Below are 26,459 nucleotides of genomic sequence, written 5' to 3' on the forward strand. Positions count from 1 at the left end.
CTGCAGACAGGCTGTAAGTCCAATATGTCTTCTGATATATATTTCCACTCATATTGCCCTAGGCTACCCGTACAATTTATTTTACTGGATTAAAAACTTAATAATAATTAAAACATACATAACAATTATATAATTTTTTTTTTCTTTGTAGCGTAAATATAGATGCAAAATATGAAGTAACTAACAAACATTATCTAAAATCAAAATCTTTGGAATGATCAATAAAATACCGTAGAATTAGATGCAGTGAACTCCATAAAATATGGTATTACAAATATCAAAATTTATTACATTTAATAACCACGGTATTAATGTTTTTATTTTAAAATTTTCTCTCAGTTATTATTTTCAGAAAAGCGAATATTAATTTTCTTAGGTCCCCAAATGTGCTAATGCGATTTTTATAGCAGAAGAAAAATGGTTTTCGTAGGCAACTAACGCCTAGGACATCAGAACCAAACAATGGGCCGTTATTAAAAATAGCTTTAATGGAACAAAGACAGCCGTGAATAACAGCACATGCCGATAATAAAAAATGAACCTCCCTTCCATCTCATGGCCTAAACCCATGGAATATTTACAGGGTGCGGGTACAGCACTAATGGCAAATCACCGGTATATTTAGGAGTTAGATTTGGAATTATGAAAACATAATTGTAAAAGAGTATAATGGAAACCATTTTGTGACACAAAAGAGTTACCTAATCTAATTTAAGTGAGATAACATCAAATACAAATGCTCTATTTATAAATAACATAGCAAAGATTGAAGAAGCGACGAATGAATAAAATAACCTATACAATTTACTTTTTACTTATAGAGGAATTATACAATGGCCCAACTTTAGAGGAAAGTCGGGAGGGGGGTGTAATAGAATAAAAATGGTCTTATATGAACTTCATCAGATCCCGCCTCATTAAAAAAAAAAAGTAATTTCCACACTAGTATATCAACAACATAATTAATCATAAACCTTGAAATCAAAATAATTATGTATTCAATAAAAATATGTAGAAAAAGGATAATTTCCAAAAAAATAAACTTTGAAAAAAAAGAAAAGAAATAAACATGGTTTAGAACAAAAATGATTGGGTACAAATGAAAATAGAATTCTATCAGAATACAGAAATAATAATATAAACAATGAAATAATATAAACAAGTGAAAAATAAATAAAGAAATGATGGGAAAATGAACGATAAAATAATAATAAGTGAATTTTTTCCAGAAGTCTTCTTTCTGTATTAAAACTACACTGTCTCCCCCTATAGAATTTTATTTCAATTTAAAATAACGGTAAAATAGATAGTTTGTAATAACAAAGGTAGTGTGTTAATCTATCAAATTAATATGTTTAAATACATTAATTAATCTCCAAATATGTGTAAACACTAATTCAAAATGGATTAATGCCACTAAGTAGAATAATTATAAATACTCAACGTATTCCGGAAGTTGTCTGTGGTGCATTATAAAATTCTGAGTACTACTACTTTTACCACTCTTCCAAGATATTTCCTTTTATCTACTCTTGAATACAAATGGAAGGTCCTTGTCAATTACAATATGTTGTCTAGAGTGTAAAAAACTTGGAGTTTTTTTTGGAGTTCAGTCCCCTTAATATATTCAAACAGTTGCTTTAAAATACATCCCAATTGATATGCATTTAAATAAAAATCCTCTGCATTTGAATTAAAAATCAACTTCATGCGTTGCAGCTAAAAAAAAAAAAGAGGGTAAACGCCCACATATTAAGAACACCCGATGGTAATGAAATTAATTTTTATTGATCATAGATGCCGAAGGGAAAGAGGAAGCAGAGTGGATGGCCCGTGCGGTAAAATTTTTATACCCACGTCCTTCCAGGGTCGTAAACCGAAGGAGGGACGCCGCATCCAAATGCTAAGCCTGGTTCTTCATCTGTATTCACGGATGTCTTTCCGCGAAGCTTGTAATTAATTATCGGTTAATTGGCAGGTTTTATTATTCCAAGGCCCTTCTAGGCCGGATAATTAGGGGAGTAGCTGCTGGGCTCTTGAAGAAGGCACTTAGGACTTCAAGGGAGGTGCTTCAAAAAATAGTGAGACTTTTTTTTCTAACCATACGACTTTCAGATAATTAACATTGTATTCTCATGTATACAATGTTAAGAGAGATGCAAAATAGAGAATAAGAGAGAAGGTGGAGATGCAAAATAGGACAGATTTCTAGGAACCTAACAAACATACCTAATTCAGTAATATAATACCTTCTGAAGCACAAACCAAACTTTGAACGTAAAAATAGATTGAGTTTAAGGCCTTTTGAGGGCTAAATTATGAGATTCAGTAGACAATTTTCTGGTTTCCTCAAACATTTTAAATTTGGATTTGTAACTTTAAGCATCTCTATCCTCTATTTCGTCGTCACCAGATTTATTCTAGAATTCAATAATTTTGTAAATAAATAAAACCAGAAATAAAAAAATAAAAATCATGCTTTAGTTGTAGACCGTAAATATCATTTATATATAGGAAATGAGAGAGTTAAATATAAAACGTAAGTCTTTTGAAAAGTAGCTAGCAACAGGATAGTAATAAAATGTATAATATGTAATAGAATACTTAAATTATGTATGTAGACACGAATGATTAAATGAAGGGCTGTCTCAAAATACGTACTACGTGATCTAAAAAAATGATATTACCTCAAACAAAACTATTTTCTGACCTAATCTGACTGGTATTCGCAATGAAGATAGTAATGGCGCTTAGGCGCCAAAACTGAAAGATTTTCATCTGATCAAAGATACAATTTTTATTTTTCTTATAACTAAAACGCAAACTAGAATCATATTTTTCATTGTATTCATACTTACGAAAAAATTATATTATAATTAAAAATTATTAAATCCAAATCCCATACCCATCAAGAGATAATCTGACAAATCTATGTTCATTCGCCACACTGCGCTTTGAATTGAAAATCCAAAACACAATTAAACAAAAATAACCACCGAAACAGCAAATATATTTGTCCTGCTGCAACAATAAGTACGGTTAATAACTTAAAATTCTGAATAATTTACTTTCGCCATATCCAATTCAACCAATCAACTTCATGTATGGATCCCACCGCTACAGGACTAATAATTAAGCACCGTTGTTATCCATAATGAGAACACTAATATGTAACGAATTCAATTTGGAAAATGGACGCCGCTCCCCATCATACGACCTATTGTCACAGGTGTCAAATTATGACCACGAAATGGACACAGGGAACGCCAAAATTCTATGAAATGTTAATTTTAAACATACAAGCCCCATAATAATTTTAAAATATATTTCTTCCAGTACAAGCAATTTAGATTGTTAAGTTGAGAGTAATAGTTGACGCAAAGTGTTGGAAATTTGATTTAAATAAACCTTATGACTTGTTTTACATCTCAAGATTCCTACTTAATTTTCATACATATAGATATTCCTATAACAGAGTCCAAGGCTTCTCTGTGGTCCGGAAAAGCCAGATAAATAACTCTGTCTCTTTTTTTTAACAGATCATCATTTTTCTGAGCAGAAAGTTGTTACCTTGAATCACTCTACTTGATCAGAATGTAGCTTCTTCTTCCTCAAGATTATCTGCAACAATTCCTAGTTCATGTAGTAGGAATGGAGGATACATATTATATATGCATAGCTCAAGAGAGGTATTTAAGCTTGTATTTAGTTAATTGGCAATATTACATTACGTCCCCTTTCTCGGAGGGTCTTTTTGCTATTTCTTTTCTTTTGCAAAATCTTAATCGCTTTTGGGACACTATACTTACTACTATAAATATTCCCACTGGTTAACCCAGAAGATCTTGGCTTGTTTTCTTTTTTGGTGGTGGAACCCTTACATTATCATATGATACAAATAAAGTAATTTGACCATCTTTTCAGCAAAAGCTAAGAAAGACTCGTATATCTACACAACTTGTGCAAAAGTTGTAGGAACATCCGAGATGGTAAGGTTCAAAACTGTGTTAAGGTGACATGAAATGACCAATTCCTAAATTATTTTGCGAAACCCCTGTTGGGAACCGCTTGTAGTTACTCCTCATCTTCGTAAGACTATCTAAATGGTGAAACACTTTCTTTATGGACTCCCTAAAATTCCCAATGCGTTTGAGTTTATTTCCTGCTAGGGATTTAACTATTCGCCCAAATGTTTCAATAAAATCACTGTGACAGAGATTTCTAGAGTTACAGAGAGTTCTCCAATGCCTTCTCTGTTTCTTCACGTATATATCCTTATATGATTTTGCAAGCTTTATGATGTAATAAAACAATTACATCATACATAATAAACCTATAACCAACCTAACTCAAAAATGCTCCGTTATTTCTAATATTTCCTTACTTAGGCTTGAAGAAGAGCTATAACGTAAACTGAAATGTCCATAAACATAAAACAGTTGAATATATTTACAGCACGTTTTATTTATAATCATGTATTCAATAATTAACCTTGAAACAATTTGTATTAATAGACTAACTGAATAAGGAAAATATGAATAAATTAACAATCCTTCAATGGGATACAAGGATAGCCTATTATTCAAGCTTTTATTAATTTTATTGTTTATTTTTTTCCTATTAACGAGCAGTTAATCATATTAAAGTAAAGTATACAGGCCAAAATCCTCTAAAGAAAGCCGTGTGAAATCCCAACCCTCAACGAAGGGCAACATAGTTTATAAATGATAATATAAGCGGGACCAGGGATAAGTTGGCTGTCCTGACGAAGGATATGAAATCCCCTCAAATCCTGGCCAGAAGGAGAGGGAATTATGAAGACTGAATCCCACTGTTTCCGGAAGAGATAATGCCAGAGGTGAGGTGGTCAGATAAAGTTAGGACTCAATACAAACGCTTACTGAAGCCTCGCCTTCTCCAGCTTTCTTTGGATGATTGGATTAGTTCAATAAATAGGCTTGATCACCTAAGCCTATAAGAACCAGAGAACTTGAGAAAATTCTTGGCTAAGGAATAGTAAGTAAATAGTAATTTAATGTTTAAAAAAAAAAATGTAAAATTAATTTTCTAATAATTAAATATTATATACATAAAAAAAAAATACTTTAACAGTAAAATAAAAAAAAATTAACTGGTTTCCATACGAAGCTGAACGAAACATTTTCAAATTAAACAAGAATCAAAATTGCAAGACGCTGTATCATTACTTTAACTGGTCTTATTTACGAGTAGACTGTTAGGACTAACTTATCTTTCAAATCGCACCTAGGGTGTTCCATTGAAAATGACATCTTCATTTTTAAATTGTTGATTTTAAGATATATTGATCAAAAAATCTATGAGAGAGTGGTATCCGTTATTTTATATATTAAGCTAAACAAACAGTTAGAAATATAATTTTACTTTATTTGGTTTCTATTATTTATAACAGCATTGTTTATCGTGCATATATAAATATTCATAAGTATTGAACGGCATGAAATATAATAAAAGTCTTATCTAATAAAAAATCATCTAGAATGTCTAATCAATGTTAACATTTTTACTATCTTAAAAAGAAATTGTCAAGTTTTTTTATTTTTAATTTTATTTAGAAATTACAAAAATGAAAATATCTGCATGAATGAAATTATAACTTTTTTAAGCCTCTTATCCTGCTTTAAGGACAAAAATTATAACAAAATAGCTCTTAATCCATAATGTTTTTCCGTAACGTCCAAGAAAGAAATATAGTAGTGAGGAACTATCATATTTTAATTTTTGACCCTACGGCAGGATAAAAGGTTTACAAAATTATTATAATAGTAAAATAAATAGTCAGATGGTAAAATAAATCATAGGTTTCTGATTCCATATGGTATTCTAAAACCAAGAAAAAATAAAATAGTACATTTTGTAAGCACGACCATTCTGATAGGACTACACACGCATTTCAATAAAACTGTGATTTTAGAGCTTTTTACAAATAATAAAAGAAGATAAATCAAAAAATGAATAATAGAAGTCCGAACCAATCAAACATTTTCTCATAATCTCTTGAGGAGGGAACTAAATTAAATTAAACTGTACATCCTTCAAACTCGACTTGAGAGCAGTGAAGTGATCTAATTAATGATTCAGGATCACTTCACATAACAGTGAAGTCAGTTGAACAATTTGAGTGACTGGGATTCTTCAAGTATCCCAGGGATAAAGAAAACCATTTCTTAATAACTTGAACGAATTCCTACTTCCTTACTTTGGCTTAGGGTATGCATCGAGTTCCTCCGGACTGATGAGTCTAAACGAAGGTTTCCTCTTCCAGAATATTCGTGGGATTAACCGCGACGGTCCAGGAGCAAACATCTCATTACAACTGGTTACGGACATTGCAACTGCTTGAGGATTCGTCACCATCCCCTCTCCCAAACTGCGAAAAAAGTCAACGATTGTGCAACAAGGCCACTAATGACATGAATACCAATTCACACAGTGACATAGCAGGAACCCGATAATCTATTCAGTAAATGTCACTCTTTGGCACATATTTGGAGCACGGATAGTATATTAACTATAACTAATGTTAAAAAAGTTAAGTTTCGCCTGAGACGTGCATAGAAATAAAAATATGAGAACAGTTCCGAAGCACTACTCCAATATATATAGAAATGTTTAAATAATATCTATTTATTAAAAACTCGATATTTTTAAAGGAATATATCAATGCTTTTTTCATAACTTTTATTATATATATCGTAATATCTATATTAAAATTTAAATTTATTAAGAAAAAAAAACTATATTTTTTCCAAAACTAAAACTATCTGTGAGGTATATTGGTTTAGTTTTTGTTTTCTATATTAGTGATAAGTTTTTTTTTTCTATTACAATGAAAGTAGGTTTTAAGTTAGGTATGGATCATGCATACTATTAATTTTTTCAGGTTCCTTTTCTTATATTTCGAATTCTTTTATGTTGAGTAATTTAATTCATAGATATAAAATTCTTAGTTATATATTCAGATTGTTGCTATTGAAACTGTTTCCAGTTATCTTCTTTAATATTATTCTGATTAAGATTTCTTTTTGTAATTCAAGTTTTCCTTACTCCCTTGCTTTTTCTTGGAGACGACCCATGTGTATATAAAGCGTTAATGCCGTTAATGCTATCGTCTATAATAAAAACATGATTTTCAGGATGTTTAGTCAATATTGGGCAAACTGTGCCCGATTTGGAAACAAACCTTTACAGAACAAAACGGAAACCAAAAAATCAATCTACCCGTCCAATAAATATTCGTGATACACAGACAAAGAGATCTAGATATTCTGATAAGCATTGATCTATTGAAAATTTTAAATCGAAAATTGTAGCCGATACCAAAGCGTTTTGGTTATAGGAAACTAAAAATGTTCTATAAAAAAAAAAATTACTTTTATAAATTGAAATAAATTAATACTAAATAAATTTATTTACTTTGTAACAGTTAGAGATTTTAACACTGATATTCAATTTCAACATTAAAAAAAAAAAAAAGGAACCGGAAAAAGTTATATGTTTTTCCTAAAAAAATAGTAATTTTAACAACCGTAACAACATTTAACAAAATTATGTAGTCATATTAGAAGAAGAAAATTATAATCACAAAGTAGTCTGAATATTTCTAAAATATTTTATTAGCCATTCTTCTGAGGATAAGAGCTAGAAATAAATTTTTTGAAGCATGGCGATGTATGTCAGCTTCAGGCGGCGTTGATGGTTGGACTGCTTTCGATTCCGGTCACGCTTCAGATGCACTTACCTGATGATGTTTGGCACAGAATTAGGTGAGGGTGGAACTGACAACCCAAATCCACCGACTAACTAACCAGCAGTTCGCTTGTTTACCGATCGATCTTACCTTTCAGTAAACAAAGTTGATATATGGTCAATAACAGAGCTCCTGCTATCAGAAAAAAAAACAGGATGGGAAATTCACTATTATTACAATCCTCTAATAAACTCCATTCCAAAAAAATGATGTAGTTACATTCCTGATTTTTTAAAAATAAAAGATGAATAATCAATATGTTATTTTACGTTGTACTCTTTTTGTTCTACAACTAAAAAAATATAAATTGCAGGTTTGATGCTCTTTAATTTCAAACATATCATTAAAAATATCGATTAAATCCACAGAATATCAACGAAGACTTTATAAATACTACATAAGTAAATTTTATTAGAAAATGAATGCCAGTAACTAAACTAAAGAAACATTGAACATACTTTTCAACTTTAATTTGCATTAACATCAAAAGTATATTTTGATTATACTTTTGTGGTGTTAGGAGAAATGTGGAAAACTGCATAAAACAAAAGATTCAACTAATATAAGAAAAACCATAAGACTACAAATATTTTTTGGTCACATGACGATCGAAAGAAATTCAAATCCGAACTAGTTAATACAGAACATCTTATAGAGCACTGTGAAAACTATGAGCATAAATGCTAATTTTAATTTTTTTAAATAACTTTATAAATAATTTATTTCTTAATTTATTCTACTTTTTTTTCAAATGTCGCATTTGTACCTATTATCCTAATGACTATGGTTTAATTGAATACATAAATGTATCCTTATATTTATTTTTTTTGTCTTTCTAAAACATAATCTATACATAAAACTAATCTTATTTTAAGTAAAATATTTATAAAAGATTTATTATTTTTTTAAATTTTATTTATTTTAAAAAGTGCGTTTGCTACAAAAACATTGTTTGAGTAATCCAGAAAAAACTGCCACAACACTAAGTACTTTAACATTCCAAAAATTATCATGTATTCTATGATGAAATTCTCTTAGTTAAAAAAAAAAAATCTGCCTACAAGAAATCGGTTTTGAAATAAAATTGTAAGATTGTGATCTTTCTTAAATAAACTATTCATTTTTTTCTTGGTGTTTTTTTCTTTTTAATATCTGTTTTGGAATCTATTCCTAATTTAACTAAGAAAACATCATAGAAAAAACGTTAACAGCACAGCTTCTATTATATATATTATGATATTTTATTAGGAGTATACAAATAAATAAATGAGGTCTAGCTTGAATCGAGATCAGTCAATAGGACATAAAAAAAAATCCGTTGTGGCTGAGTGTTAAGGCGTGAACCTTAGCATAAGTTCGAATCCGAATACAGATTGAAATTAATTCGTGGCGGACCCACGGAAAGAATCACAACCTTCCCAATCCTGCTAGAATAGGTTGATAATCTGTAGGATAATCATTCCATATACCAGAAATAGATAGGTAGAGTGAAAATAAAATAAATGTGGCACGCATATTTAGTGTAAAAAAAAACAAAAACTAATGCGTGTACCACAACAAAATGATGAATAAGAAACTACAATTCGAAAAGTAAATATTCACTTTAAAAGGGATCAAAAGAGGAAACGATTCAAATCTGCCACGAATATATGACAATAGAGTTAGGAAACTCGATAGGAGTGACTAATACCAGAAACGATAACAGAGTGGAACTAAGCGCAGATTCAATGCACAGTTAGCGGCAACAAAGTAGAATAACTGTTATCTCATACCTGCACGGTGGTACACGATGACTCATTGTGATATCACGGTTAAGCTAGTTTTCAGCAACATTCTATTCAATCCTGGAAATAATGAAGGTATGGCGCAAAAAATTCATTATGGTGTTAACTTCTAAGAAAATGAATAAATCGTGATTTTTTACATTTAACAAAGCTTAGTTATCAGTTATAGTCTGAATCTCATAACATTAAATCGGAACAAAATGGCTGGAAAATGATCGATTTATTTCTGTAAATTTTCAATGATCTGATTTATCTTTAATCGTATAATCGCATTGTTCATATTAGTTGGTATAGTACACTATAACAATTTAAAAAAATGTTGGATATTAAATCTCTTAAAATATTTATAGTTTATTAATGTGTTCATTATCATGGATAATAACAATAATAAATTAATTCCGGATAATCCGAAAGTCTTGAAACCGATACTCAAAAATTTAAGAGGACCAATAATTGAATGACAGGAATCAAGCCCATATATTTTATCATTTTTATCTCATATTAGTAATGTTAATGAAAAAAAAAAATAACCACTCCTTTGTATGGCCTTTTTTTACCAAAAGTTTATGCAACATGGTGTTTGACGCTGAACCGACGGGTTTTTCCTCCAATTAAAGGGTATCCATTTTTTAGAGGCTGGATGTGCCCCGGGCTAGCCTCCCGACACCAAGATCGATCCAAGGCATATAACAGAATAATTTTTACTTAATAAGCTACACCCTTGCTGAAAACACCACGTCCAATTTGGCCCAAAGATGGCAGAAAGTTACGATTGTTGTGAAAATAATTTAATGTGGATTTTAACAAAATGCATGCTTTATTTATGGATGTATATATTCTTGAATTTATTTCCCTTTCGTTTGCGCATGCACTTTTTTTTTACTGTTTTATATTTCAGACGCGGCTCCTCGAGTAGATTTTATTTTCTGACAAGAAATCGAGATATATTAATGAGTGGGGGAGTTATCCAGAGGAGGGATGGCATGTATGCATCGCATATCTTATTTGTTGTTTTATTTATTTACTACTTTATTATTTTTGATATTCTAATATTTGTTATATAGGGGAATTTGTTGATAAAATGAAATAAGGGTTGTAAAATGGAGGGGAAAGAAAAAAAGGAATAAATTGAAAAGCTTGTATTTAGTTTGTAGACTGGTATTAATTGTAAAAGAATACTGTGGAAAAAAAATGTTATCTTTCTATTATATTGTATCATATAAAAATATGTAATTTATATATGTCCAGTCACGGATGATCAGTATGCTGTGTAATGTGGCAACCCGATGTATTTGGGCAGCTTGAATGAATAAATTTCTTTCTCTATAAATATAATGATGTTTGTTCTAAAGCCTTGAAATATTGGTAATTATTATTATAGTAAAAATTATTAAAATAAAAAATATCAATGATCAAAATATGATTAAATTTGGTCTTATCTAACAGAGCGTCATTCGAAAATTGAACCAACATATGCAATAAGGAACCAACCAACAATTTAAATTGTGCTTTATAAGCAAAATTGTTTCAGATTTGAATTATCATTGAGAGCCTCAGATTTCATTTCGAAATGAAAATATTATTGACGTAGCTTATAAAAAATATTGGTTGATTCCTTAATGGATATTAAAGCTTCAATTAATATTATCTCGACTCTATAACAAAATATTTTCTGTTATTATAATAACAATCTAATTCTCAAATAGGACAAAAGGCCTGGGCATTTCATAATCAAAAGTACACAGAGCCTAAGCCGAGGTAATTGGAGGGGATGAGAAATATAGAAATGACCTCGGAAAGGGTGCCTTAGACCTAGGGCCGGAACCAAATCAGCCATGGAAACTCTCAGAGCGGGGTTATTCACTGGCCAAGAGATGAGGGTGAGCTTATTTGAACCCGGCTTTTCCAGGCATGGCTAGAGGAAAAACCCTACTCCAGGAGGTCTAAACCCCCATCCCTCAGATAGATTTTCACGGGAATGAAAATGAAGAGTAAGAGGCATTCCTATTTACTAAGAAATACATTTCGGTAGGCATAAAAATTTGTTGCTATGTATTGAGGCCTTGTTATAGATAAGAAAAATATAAGAACGACGAAGAAGTAATCTGAATTAATTAAATAATATATAATAAGTAAATGTGGTATAAATTAATTAAATTTTATAAAATTATAGTGTTCACTTAATTTTTCCTTTGGTAACTCCTAATCATCTAACACCAAAACATCAGGTAATGGTAAAGGGTATATAAGCTTCGAAAAGTAATTGTGCACAAACTAATCACTAAGATGACTCTGGAATAATAGAATTTTCAAGAATCTGTTTTAAGGATGTTGTGGGTTTTTTTTAAATATATTTTTTGTAATCTATAAACGTGCATATAGAAATTTTTATAGATGATGATGTTGAATAGATGAACAAATTGCCTGTTCAAACACAAAAAGACTTTTTTAAAAAAAGTGTAAGAAGCCAAATATTTTGAAGAGTAATAAACAACCATTTGAAACACGGGCGCGTAACTTATTATCTAAATAGATGTAACTGTTTGAAAACAATAACTAAGATGTTTCAAAAGAGATGATAAAAACTCAAGGTTTGTTTAGCCGTTGAAGGCTCTGGGATTGAGCTGTATTACTCAGCGCATTTAATGGATGGAGTAGGCACCTCCGTTTGTTCAGGACTGAGCTAATGTCCTTGGTTCTGTGTATACATAAGATCCATATTGTGAAATTCGATATGAGGGTCTTAGGCATATACTGAGCAAATATATATATATGTGTGTGTGTGTATCCTCTACTTTCTTTTCCATTTCAATAATCAAAGAATTACTTTTAAAACCTAAGAATAATGATCATGCTCTTATTCCTCGGTATATATTAAGGTTAATGAAAATGGAACTGTAAATGGTCAAATGTAAAAAATATAAAATAAAAAACATTCTGGGGAATACATTGCCACTTGCATTATACAGTTCAAATAAGTACTTATCGAATCAGGAAACGATTAAAGCCGATCACTTAGCCGAAACATAGGAATTTACCTGAAACAAAAATAAATCTCATTAGACATATAAAACATGGAAAGGTGTAACAGTAATAGTTTAAACATGAGTAAGATTAATTTGGCATAACGACAGATACATGTTTAAAAACATTAATTTAAGAGCGCTGAGAACATTCTTGAATATTAAACCATAATCGTAATCGTAACCCTCAATAAGGAGGGACATCACAAAGTAGAGTTCATGAATATTGCATAGGCAATAAAATAAATGTATAAAACACAACATTTATAAAAAACGTAAATTTTGTGTTTTATTTTTATATCATACTAAACATAGGCCCTCTAGGTAGGTAACGTTAGCAACAGACAATGGCTTGATTTGCCACTGACTAAAAGGCATAAAGTAAATGATGAACACGATTTCACTACTAAATTTTTTGTCTAAGTAGTTTAACAATTGAAAAAATTTAATTTATGAAAATCAGTGAATATAATTTTTTTTTATTTTCAATGGAACATGATGTACGACATATTCATCTCCTTTCATTAATATATACATAAATAATGTATGTAATGATATTTTTAACAAATTATATTGTTGCTATCTAGCAAGGGATCAGAACAAAAACTGGCAGCGAGGGCAGGCAGATGCCAGGGGCTACGAGGATGTGGAATACCACTCGGAGTGTTATATCGCTGTTTCCTCCCGTTTCCTAATTGAACGTTATGTGGGCATAAAGCACAACAAAAAATGGCCAATAGGCCTCAGCCGTTGCCCGAAACGAATGGTGGCATATTCCAACATATGCCTGGGTTAATGCCCCTAAACTGCTACGTTTTATCATTTGAGAAATATACAAATTAAACATAATTGGGACACGATAAAGCATTAATTGGTGGTTCCTTTTTCAGTACAGCAGGCAACGTTCATATTACTACTTGTGTATTACATGAATATTTTCTTATACATGAAAAACTAGATTCATATTTCATGGCTTTGACCTTTTTGGATCAAGAAATAAATTTTGTAAAAATAATTTTCTAAAAATAGAGTATTTCCAGACACTATCAAGACGAGTCCTGTAAATTTCTGACCGCTAGTAGTGATTCAAGTAGATGGCCCGAGATTTATGTTACTATCCCATTTAAAACAAAACACTTTTTCGTAGATTTAAAGGCAGCTTATGACAGCGTAATTCGAGATGAGCTGTACGGGGTCCTCAGAGAATTTAACATACCTGAGAAACTTACACGCACTATAAAGCATGAGAGATGTAAGGTTATGATAAATGGTAACAGATCCAAGAAATTAAATGCATGAACAGGACTCTGGCAAGGGGATGCACGGGTCTGGGAATATTTTTTTTGTATTTGAGAAGGCTATAACGGGCGTAGGCAAGGGATCGTGCATATTTACTAGACTCGTCTAATTGTTGGCCTATGTGTTTTATTACCTTTCAAAATCATGAATATGTGTTATATTGCCTATAAAGAAAACACAATATTTGAGTTTGTTCGTAAATTTATTTTAGTCTCTCAATTCATGGAAAGCTTTTCTTCCTTAACGATATGCTTTAATGTTGAAAAAGAACGTTGGTAAACAAAAAAAAAAGAGAATATTATTCAGACAAAACAAAGTTATTAGAAATCGAAATGAAAGGATACCACAGATTATTTTATTTACAAGATGGATAAAGGTAGTAAAATATAATAAAATAGAAAGTAGTAATGGTAAGCATCTAGATGAAACACACGGAATGGTATAAATTCCCTCTCCCCACATCAAACAAAAATGTGTCATGGTAAAACTGATGGAAATATAATTATTTTTTTTTTTTATTGTGCTAATTATTTTAATACTGTAGACCCGGTGAAAAGAGATGTATAAACAGCTATTTCTACTTGCACTGAATCTACGAGTTCAATTATTTTTTTAGAAACTGTAATTGGATTTATATTTATATTTATATTTATATTTACCAGATATTCAATAACATCATTATAGGAGGGTATGAAAAAAAAAACGAGTTAAATTAACCATATTATTTTTATTATTATAAATAATTAAGATAAAGTCAAATTGCTAATGGTAAAATCCACTCCATTTAGTGTATAGGGAAGGCGGTCTTTCCAGCGTAAGACAACGGAATCCAGCCGGCCATTAATTTTTAAGACCAATGTTCTTAAGGCCAAAAGTTTGATGGGATCTAACCATTTAGGGCCTCCTTTACATCTTATGAGGCTCGTGAAAAGAGGGGGGGGGGGAGAATTGGAGTTGGAACTAGGTTTCGTTTAAGTGAAAACTTTGCCTATTCTGGGCCGGGAACTTTCCAACACCTAATAATAGCAATAGTGGACCCGGGAAGAGATGGGCGGTGTCTGAAGTCAAACCAATCAGGTATAGCAAATGGATTGGTTGAGGTGATTTGTCCCTAGGACTGCGGGGAGGTACTACAGTTAACAGGGTTCTGTTTAGTTGTAGAACAATCCGAGTTATAGGAGGAGCTCCTGTTTTCCGGTTATTGTCGAATAATTGTGTTTGTCTCGAGCATTCGTGGCGAGCAATAATGGGCGAATCATGAGATAATCGATTCCTATTGGTTTGAATGTATTAGTTAATTGTGCAACTGTGAAATTGTCCATAAGCCATTGCTCGATTCACAAGTTCAAGCAACAGTCTGTTAATTGAAATTTAATCAAGTGTTGAATTAAATGGAAGAGTTAATGAAATGGAATTGATAACATTAAAAACATAACATGAATAAAATTCTATGAAATAGAGAGAAATTGTTAAATTTAATTGATATCAATCAAATGCAAAGTATCCATTGCTCCATATTTCTAATGAATATGTAATATTTAATGTAAAAAGTGTTTTGGAATAGTAAAATATAACTAACATGGCGAGAACATGATGAAAGTTTGAACGACATCAAATGCTAATTTTTATTTATTTATTTTTTTAAATATTTTAAATTAATCATTACAAAGAAATAAAAAGTGAACTAAAAAAATTTTTAACAAAGAGTTGAAAATAAAATATACTAAGAACGGCCTTTCAATTACGACACTAAACATTTTAATATCGAACCGAAGAAAATAAAAAAAATCTATATCTAATCTGCTATTAGTTTAAAGCATGTGTTTCGTAGACTACCAGGAATCAAACAATTTTTAAATTCAAACAAAATCAACCAATTTTTTTTTTTTACATTTTATTTATTTAGTGATGTTGTTCGTCATACGTTGAGATGGTAGTGTTAAGCTAGGTTGAGTTAATGAGAAAATTTTAATTTTAAACCATCTCTGTAGTGTTACTCCCAAAATTATAACATTTTGTTCATCAGTGTAATTTAAAATTTTAAAAACCTTCAGTCTGTTTAATTCAAATTTCATTAAAAGTAAGCTATGAAAATTTGTAGAAAATGAAGTCTGACAGAAAATAGACTTTTCCGACGTAAAAACATGGGAATCAATCAATTTTATTTCCAAAGGATATTTAATGATAAATTTAATGTTCAGCACGTTTATTAATCCATTTATTCTGAACATTCTAACACACTTTTAGAAATAAATATTGAAATAATAAAAATTTTTTTAAAAATACTCAGAACCGCTAAGAAGCAAATGATTCAGGTCCAGGGCACCTCCCTAAAAACACTCCAACAACGGTTTATTAGTTAAAGAGAATAAAGATTTCTAACGAATTTAAGGGAGTGAATTTCACGAATTGAACACGGTGAAATTTCTAAAAAAAAAAAATTAAATATTGTTGGAATATAGTTTGCTTCGTGTAGATAAAATATAAAATGAATTTTTCCCTAAAACTCTTCATTTTTTATAATTAAAAATAAAATAATAAAACAAGACACCGACATTCCAAATACAGTTTTAAAATAACATCAATAAAAATTGAATAACATTCAATTTGAATACTTACCTCAACTAATTACTAACGATAAATAAAATAAATACATAAATGAAGGTTATTTGACAAGAGGTGATAAAGCAAGCAATGGGGAGAAGGGGAGTCGTTGTTTATGTTCATCACGTAGCGAGTCATGAACCCGAGCCCAGTTGTACGGCGGAATCCTCAACAAGCTTCTAGGATCCGCCTAAGAGGAGCATGAGCTCCTAATATATCTGCTCTTTTTTCTCTGCCTGGATATTAGAACCTTTCCCTATCTGACGAATGATAAGGAGAACCAGAAGTTAATATTTTTTAATAACTATTGGCATCAAGAATTGGTTTTCATATTCCATTATAATAAGCTATTCTCCCCAATCGAGAATTTAAACAGACTGATGAGTTTCCCTATTACACTTTGGCGCTTTACATCAATTAGAAGGGACTGAATATAAATTGGTGGAGCCAATTTCGAAGTCAACAATCCTTAAAATAAAAGACTTTTATTTATTTATAGAAATTTAGAACTGCTCTAAACAAAAAATATATCTAGAAAATGTCATGTGGATCAATTACCATAGCCTTGTGGAGAATCTACCCAATAGCAGAACTCCAATAACATTTCTACAATAGAAGATCTCCACATTCCTTTCAGACGTCTTGGAGAGTTATCAAGTATTGAAGAGTAAGAAAATCGGTTTGGGTGGTTAGAGAGTTTATCATAAAATAATTGATATATGGAATTGACCAAATCGGGAATATACGGGACATTCCTCAATGTCATTGCCGATGATTTTTTTTGTGATAAAGGATCATTAAGGATTTTGGATATTAAGGATTGGTTACAGGAGGAACTTGATGGTTTTAGTGGAGACTCAAAACTCAACCCAGTAGTTTTAAAAAACTTTATTATAATTATGTAAATGAGTCTTTTGTAATCAATTGGAAATTTAAACCGTTTGTCTAGTAAGTGTTGAAGTAGTCAGAATCGACGAGCGGTTGGTTTCCTGTCTTTTCAGTTTAGCATAAGAATACAAAGATAGCTTCTGTCAAGATTTAGCAGATTTCTTTCGACATGGATAAGTGAAGTGTTTGTAAAAGATAATGTAGGGAAGGAAAAATTAAACATAAACTTAAAATTACAAAACATAAAAAAATTAAGAAAAACTATTATAGGTACCATACACAACACAATCTTAATTTTTTCCCTCATTTTAATACCGGCCTATTTATGATACTTATATATAAGTATAATTTGAAAAAATAAGTCCTGCTTATTTAATTTATTTTATGAAGATTTTAATTCGAAAACTTAATGAACATTTCCATGAACATGGAATTAACAGTTTTGCATTATATTTCAGGTTTTCTATCACTGTGTATAATATTTTAAAAAACTTTAAACAATTACTTCGTAATCACACTGATGAAATCATGGATTAAAAATACATATATCAACAACGTTGTTGCTGGAGTAGAAACATAAAATTAAAAAAAAATAAGGGATTTTAGTTGCTTCGACTAAGGCGGGAGACAACGAAATGACCATGATCTCTGGCACCTCGCACATAAGAAGCCCTCTTGTCATTTGTCTTCGTTAATAAAGACGCTCATGATAATTTGTCTTCACTAAATCCCATTCAGGTCCCGAGTCGCAACGGAAGCTCTATATGAAAAATTTAATTCGCTGTCGTTCTATAACTTATTCAGAACGAGAAGAAATTAAATCAGGCTTTCTTGTTCCCTTATTATGAAATATTAACCAGTTTAAAAATTTAAAATGCATAAAAAGTAAAACGGCTAAAGATGAAAAAGAAAGAAAAAAAGAGTCTTTAATAATGATGTTCTAAATAAACTTATAAAATTAAAATTGCTTAATGTCATTTGTTATAAATTAAATTATAAATTTTACAGTAAGCTATTGAATTAGAAAATGAGATTTTTTGTTATTTATGACTCTTCACATAATAATAATATAATAATATTATGTAGGATCTAAAACATGATAATAATATAACTTTGGAAATAAACGACTAATGTTTATGAGAGAAGAGTATCAAAATTGTGATATAATATTTTCTTTAAAAATATTATGACAGTCACTAAGTATTCAGAGCTTCGTGATCAGGAGACATTGATGTTTTTCAAAAATTTAAATAAACAAGTTAAAAATTGGAAAATAAATGTTGTGATATTCCGGTGATATACTGGACTTATTTACTATATAGATTTACTGAGATTCCATTTTTAATTATTAAATATTATTCAAAAAGATTGAGGAAAAATTCTTTAAGACTACATGAAGCTTTTATGGAGATTAAATATGAGTAGTAAAATTACCAAGAAAAAATTACCTAGTATAAAAGAACAACTAGAAAATACAGAAAAAAATTAAATACTTCGAGTAGTATTTAGGAATACATATAATTTTAATAAAATAAAAAATATGATTACATAGTCTTATTTCAAATAATATAAGTTTATGTGGTCTAACGGGTTTTTTTCCTCAATTATTTTGCTTGATATTTAATTATTAAAATATATAATTTATTATAAATAATAAATGCGAATATATTTACAAGTTTCTCTACATATTATGTGAAAAATAGAAATATTCGGTACATTTCTATTTTTTTCATAGTTTAAAGACTTTTTTTTTCTTTTATAATTTTAAGTTAAATCAGAGTAAAATCATTTATTTTAAAAAATGGAATATCTAATATTCCAATATTTGCATATTGATACACAATATTATTAAACTAGTTATGTAAAGTAGAAAAAAAACAACGCATATTAGTAAGGAGGAAGGTATAGCATTGGTGCTGTAAAATAAAAGCAATCTTATTAGAAAATTAATTATTACTATTTTAATTTATTTTTTTTTCAAATTTTTTTAAAAATGATAACCCTATATTAATCGGAAATATTATTATCTCTGACTAATATAGATTTTCCGAAGAACGTATAAATTTCGTATTAATTTTACCAAAGGTCGAACAAAATTTTGTTCAAAGCTTGTTGAGCTGCTTTGATGTTTGCTACCTTTGGAATAATAAAAACGGTTATTTATCTTCGTATGACATAATCTTTTTGATCTCAGTTTATAATATAATAATATTAACCTAAGCCTCAAACAACAACAAAAATTAAATACGGACTTAGTAGTAGTAGTTATAGACTATACTTTAACAAAAAACCCAGAGAAATAAATCAATACAGACACAAAGCGATAAATGGAAAATGCTGTTTGCCGTCTCAAAGAGAAATTTTCCATCATTGACTTTTACAATTTAGTTGTGAGTGATTAAATAATGAAGTTCCCTAATGAAATAAAACTAGGCGGGTTCATCAAAGTGGGAAATTCTTTTAACCGGAAAGTTTAAAATGAACTACTGTGTCCATTTTACGACTAAGTGCTCTTTTTAACTTTTGTTGATTAAAGGGATATTTTAGATGGATAGAAAATTGTCATTAGTATTTATTTAACAGCATACCACCAGGGTGGTTTTTCAAAACAAACCACTCATAAATTTCCTATTAACATGTTATATTTTTAAATCTTCGGGTATATTAAAAAATATATATATTTTTTAAAAATACTTCTGAGGGAAAAAGTTTGCATTGGGAAGCCCTTGTGTACAGGCTGAGCAGGGCACATTGGAACCAGTATCTCGGCTGGCCGGATTCCAAAACACACAAACCATCAACTGCTTCTGGGATATTTGCCCCAGAACGGATGTAATACACAACTAGATAGTCTTGTTAGGCCAGTTACCATACTGAGTTTCTTCTATCTCCATCCCGATTTTCTTGCCAAACCGAAACCCATAAACGTCTATTAACTATAGATTTTATTAAGATAAAAAGAAAACAAACTTATTTTTATTCATGAAATAATAACTTATAACCAAAGAATATACAATTTAAGTCATAGGACCGCACAACCAAGACATAATACTATAGAAATATATTTAAGAAAAAAAAACTGAAGTATGCGAAAAATATATTTATTATAACGTCGTTACTTTTTTAATCTTACTCTTATCTTACAATTTTGAGGAACAACCTAAAAATAGTGGATACAAAAAAAGCTTTTCTGGTAACATTAGTAAAACAACGAGTGATGCCTCATTTTACCCTAATACTTCCAGGGGCGTACATCCAGAGAACGCCTTTATGCTTTTCATATAATATTTTTTCCTCCAGATTCAAGATATTTCACATTAAAAATACAAACTTTTTTTTGTCAACAAATATTTTGCCAAAACTTATGTTAATTATAAAAGAAAACATACTAATACAATTTCCGTATAAATATCATTTGAGTGGAGAAGATGGTCGGGAGGTGTGGTCAGCAAAAGAAAAAAATTATTTATTCCTGGCGACGTTTCGACCAGAATTTCAGGTCTTCATCGGGGGGCTTTGGTATAGATTCTGGATACATAATTTTTTGTTTATTAGCGTTGTTTTTTTTTGCTGACAACCCCCCCCCCCCCGACCATCTTCTCCACTTATTAATCTACGGTCAACTATCTACACCTCATTAATTATTATTTATATTTAATATTATAATATTATAATCAATTAACATTATTGTTTTAACGTTTTTATTTCACCTCAACAATAATTCAAAACGATATATCGACTTTCTATATTTGTTGGCCGTTTTTAAAAGCTAAATGTATACATATTATATATCAATAGTTTTTTATTTACGAACAGGTCTAGCGATGCCCACCGAATAATGTTGTTTACGCCAATGCTACTAAATCTGCCAATTTTAAAAAGCTTCAGTGAACAGCGCAGCGGAACAGTCAATATTAAATTTAATCTAAATATAAGGAATTTTTTTTTCTGATAATGTCTGATCGAAGAGAGAACGAAAATCATAAAAAACCTATACGAGAACATACTTCTTACAGAGTTTTCCATCAAAAGTTAACATATCGACTTATCAAATATAAAGTTTTTTTGTTTTATTTAAATTAAAATTCTATAGCATAAACATATTTAGTTTATTTCAAAATTTAATTTTTACCATGTGAAATAGGTGTTACAAATCAAAAATTTAAATAACAACTATTCAAGAGTGGATTTATTGACTTTTGATAGATCACTCCTTTAATAAGTCCTTCTTTTCTTGACATAAACCAATCAAAGGTCGATTATTCCGGAGAATATGATACGTTTAGTTTTCAGAAGGATAGAATGATATTTTTATTAGAAATAGTATCTTCTAGAGATAAAAATAACTTTGAAATTTTATAGCTTTATTTTTACTATAAATTCAAATTAGTTTAAAAATCATGATTAAATCAGAATCACGTACAGAAAATCTAGCCATTGTTAACCCAACTAGAATCACTATTAATGAATATTGGATGTTTATGAGTTTACAGCTTGTACCTAAAGAAAGTGCATCCATAACTGACCATATGTGACATAAGATCTGATCAAAATAAAATTATTCTAGTGGAGTTTTTTATATCAATAACTAAAGTCTTCTAAACAAGAACCCGTAAAAATCCCAGAAGAGGAAATATATCATATTTAAAACATAATACAACTATTTCTGTTTCTGACTGAACATGAGAAGTAATATGCATTATGTGAATGTATTGGATCGAGTTGAATGACAACTCTGAGTCGAACTTGGACTGCACTGGATGGGAACAAAGCGACAACCTTGTTCAAATCCCTAACATGTGTAACTGACATGTTTCATCAAATCAACTAGCCTGGAATACGGCAGATCACCGGCTGACATTTCAGATAATGTGGTCGCTGCGGAGAGAGTAAATTATGCCTAAATACAGTTGTTAAGGAAATAAGTCGATATCATTATTAGACATGACTGTAATTAATTCTAACTACTGAAATTAAATTAACTATTAAACAATTCAAGGAAAACTAAATATAACGCAATATTGTTCCGTAAATAGTTTTAGTGTATCTTAAATTATAAATCAAATAAATATTTCATGATTGAGCAAACAGAATAAAAAACTAATCCAAGTTGTAATTATTGGAATGAATCCGTTAAAATTAAGAAATATTACATTATAAGTATATTACATAATATATTTGTTACATATTGAAGCGAAATGACCGATCAAGAAAATAGTGGTCAAGATTAAACCAAAAACATTAATTTGGGAAACTGTAACTAAACAAAAAATGCACGAGGCTTAAAACAAGTTTTTTGTAGAGAAAAAAACAGCCATTTTACTTTTGAAATTCAAGTTAAATTCGTTTACTTCTAATAATAATTGTTAGTGCATAGTGCATATTTATGAAAAATAAAACTCATTCTGAGGTCATAGGATAAAAGTACCAAGGTTTTTTTTATGGCACCATCAGAATAAATGTCATGATCCAAGAAGTATATTTAATTTTTATCACGTCGGAGACATAAACTCAGTCTTGGACAAGTATGCATACCAAATCTCTTTCCTTGACCTACGGCTTCTTGGGAAAGTTATCTGTTGCGAAACATTTAAGATGGTTGCCGGAGTGAATGATACAAAATGAACGCAGAAGTTGCGAATTACAGGGAGCTGTTGCATTCCAGTCATTCTAAATCAAAACTAGATTATCATTAATGACAACAGAGAATCAACTAAAATTTTAGTTATAATAATTGTAAGGTTATGGAACCCTTAATGTAATACTAATGTAACTCAAAGATTTTGGAATCGATAAAACGTTAAATGTCAGAAAACGAAAAAATAATTTAAAAGGAACAATCGTCATTCAAAAATTATTAAATGCAAAAATTCTGGAAGACTCACAACATAAAAATATAAGTCTTTATTTAAAAAACATCTATTATTCACAGAAATGAGTTGGTAAAAGAATTTAATTTATAAATTAGAAAAAGAATCATAATTTATATTGAATGTTTAATCGAACACATTTACCGACAAAGATATGTTCATTGTCGAAAATTCGTTCTGTAATTTAAAAATAAAATAATATTATGTAAGTAAAAATAAAATAAATAATTAAATATAATAAAATCTTATATCTATTAATCGTCATCGATGGCTCTGGCAGGAATGGAAAAAAAACAACTTTGAAATCCATTGTCGCAAAGTTAAGGTTTTAGAGTTATGTTGGTGTTTTAGTGAGAATGTAACGTATTATCGAGCAAAACAAACGAGAAAATCTCCTGTTTAAACTCAATATTTAATGCAACGAAGCCTCCAGGGAATAATGACAAAGTAATCAAACCGGGGGCGGAATGCTGACAAAGACTCCTGAAAAAAAATATCTTGAATCAGTTTTGAAAGGTTTCCTTTTTAGAATTAAAAATAAAAATCAACTGAAGACTCGGTTATGAATTCATGAATTTATTATTACAATTTCTGAGCGTCGATAATGAATGGTTAACCTGACAAAAAGGTTTTGTATTCTTGACTTTTAAGGGCATAATAAAAAAAAATATAAATAAATTTATTTCAACGCAAACTGCTATAAACACAAACTGAGGCATGAAATGGATGGAAATAGATACAATTCAGGGACTACCTGAATTGTCATTTCCGTTTTTGAATAGTTATTTTAATATTTATTATTTTGTATCTTTAGCTTTGGATTGTATTATAATTTTGCAAAAGATAAAGCTAATTTGATTACTTAATATTAAAAGTTTTTGTATTATTGGAAAATAAAATGGAAATTTAACAAAATATTTATTTATGTGTTTGGTTTTTAGGTGCCGTATAACCACGATAAGGTTAGAGGTATCGTATTCTAAATTGTGTAATTATATCTGTCGTTAAACATTGGTGTCCTTTAAAAACTCGAACAGCTTCTTCCAATTTTCTGGTAGTAAGGCTTGACATAAGATCAAGCGAGGTTCTGAAAGAGTCCAAACGGGAATAATACTCAAGAATTTCGGTCATCAAGTTACAGTTGCAGCTATAACATCACGGCGAAGGATTACATTGAAGGACGTGCTTATGGATTTAACTGTTACGTCTGATCCTGAATCGAGGTATGATAGTTTGCTCTCACCAGTTTCCGAGGATTTACGGCAAAGGCTAAGTATAATACCATGAAGTATTTTCACACCCAGTTCGTTATTAACTTAATCAGTGGAGCTGCATTAAAGCAGGACGTCGTCAGCATATGGTGCAACATCGACCGGTTTTTCTATGAATTTTCAAAAATCACTTTCAGCAATCTTGAACAGTACTGGGCTTAAAACAGAGCCTTGCCATGGTGCAAATCAAAGTCATTCAAAAAAACTGAAACAGGACAAACGTTTAAGTCAAGAAATTTTGTTAAAAAAATGAAGCTTGCTAGGAAATCCCCATAACTGTAAATTTGGAGCGGTATGTTATTATGCTATGCTGGAGTTCTTCCATTGAGAAAAGTAAATAGTATGGTAGGTATCGTGTTTAGGGTTAAGAGAACACTGGATGCGGTAGGGGTTGAAGGATTTTTCTGAAATATTAGACAGGTATGTTTAAAAGGCATCTGCTATTTACTTGGATTCAGTGAGTGTTTTCTGGTTGTAAATTATTGAGCGCGGAAATTTGTTGATTGGCCTACCTTTGATAGCCGCTATTCGTAAACTATTTTCGTTCAAACGTCAGCTCCAATGGAAATAAAATGAGCCCAAGAATTCCTTTTTGCTAGCTTAATTACTTATTGGGCTTCGGTTATCGCTTTGTGATGATTAATATGGTTGCTGAATGAAGATTGCGATTCCAACAGTTTTAAAGCTTTATGCTACTTGGTATAGGCGGCACAACACTAAGGTGTTCACCAGAGACCTAGATACAAGTATTGGACTGCTTTGTTTTTACAATGAAAAAGCGATTTTAATGATTAGTAAAATTTTTCAATATATAAACCGTGAATCGGAGGGATATCAAAGTTTTGAAACATCCATCGCAGGTTTGTGTGAATTTGTTCCAGTCGGATTTGTCAATCCTCTATTTGCTAGTAAAATATTTTCATTGGGGTGAGCATTGCAATATAGTATGGCATGAAGTACTACAAAAATAAAGGTCTCTATGAAGATTAACATAAAGCGACTTTAAGAATTTCAGATTCAAAATTTTAAGACTTTATTATAGGAATTTATACATCTAAACTCTTCTAGCGTGGTAGTGACACTACCTTCTGCAACGTGGACACCTAACCCTTCAATAGGTTAAAGTAAACCTATAAAAATTTCCATTTCATCTGGTCTAAAATGAGTAGCTCTCATAACCAAATGGGCTAGAATAATTCATTTCTAATTGAGTGGTTAACCATAAACTCTGCATAGGTAAACAGTTTTTTTTTTTTTTTTGTAAAATGTATTTAGTATCCAACTGAAACATCCTCATATAATTTTATCAATGTAATAATAAATAAATAACATTCGAAGCAGGACCAAAATGGGTTACAATGGATACATAAAGTAGAACCATTAAAGATAAAACTGCATGATGGATAATGATAAGCTGTAAAAATGCACTAAGGCTAATAGCTTTATAATTCACGACCGAGAGGTAAATTAGTTAGTTAGGTTATAAAACTGAACCGAGAGCATATGATTACGACACCTTATTCATGCAATTCTTCTAATTGAATAATACTTATTTAACATAATATTTATAAATTATATTCAATATAATTAGCAATAATGTACAAGATAATTAGGTAACTTCAATTAAAAGCTAAGAAAGGACAATTTTATGTTTGATATTATGGCTTTTTATCAGTTTAAGGCACGTGACTATCAAATTAGATATTTCATATAATTTTTGTAGTAGAGTGAAAGCGAATTTTTATTTTAAAAATTAATCTTTAAGAATTTGAAAATGAATGATTTTTTAATCTGGGCTGCAATATGTCCATCATATAATTTAAGGTAGGAAAAAATAAAAACAATTAGTATTAAGCTGAACGGTTCCTTAAAAAAATTTTAAAAAATCCTTTTTCTTATTTTTAGTTTAAGATGCAAAAAAAATTAAATTG

At 30.1% G+C, this 26,459-nt stretch overlaps 1 protein-coding gene across 3 annotated transcripts in view; it reads right to left on the bottom strand.

Annotated features, from left to right (window-relative positions):
- The window catches only part of LOC106686124 (leucine-rich repeat neuronal protein 2), a 95,765-nt gene that overhangs the window by 57,590 nt on the left and 11,716 nt on the right, over positions 1-26,459 (bottom strand). For 2 of the 3 annotated variants that reach the window (XM_024359147.2, XM_024359144.2), the window contains exon 1: positions 6,239-6,572. The exons of the other annotated variant lie outside the window; for it this stretch is intronic. The gene's annotated coding sequence lies outside the window, so the exon portion shown is untranslated. Of the gene's footprint in view, positions 1-6,238; positions 6,573-26,459 lie in introns of those variants that run through there. 3 annotated transcript variants of the gene reach the window in all.

This window comes from Halyomorpha halys, unplaced genomic scaffold, assembly GCF_000696795.3.
Source record: "Halyomorpha halys isolate HHAL.00 unplaced genomic scaffold, Hhal_1.1 Scaffold780.1, whole genome shotgun sequence".
Taxonomy (NCBI): Eukaryota; Metazoa; Arthropoda; class Insecta; order Hemiptera; family Pentatomidae; genus Halyomorpha; species Halyomorpha halys.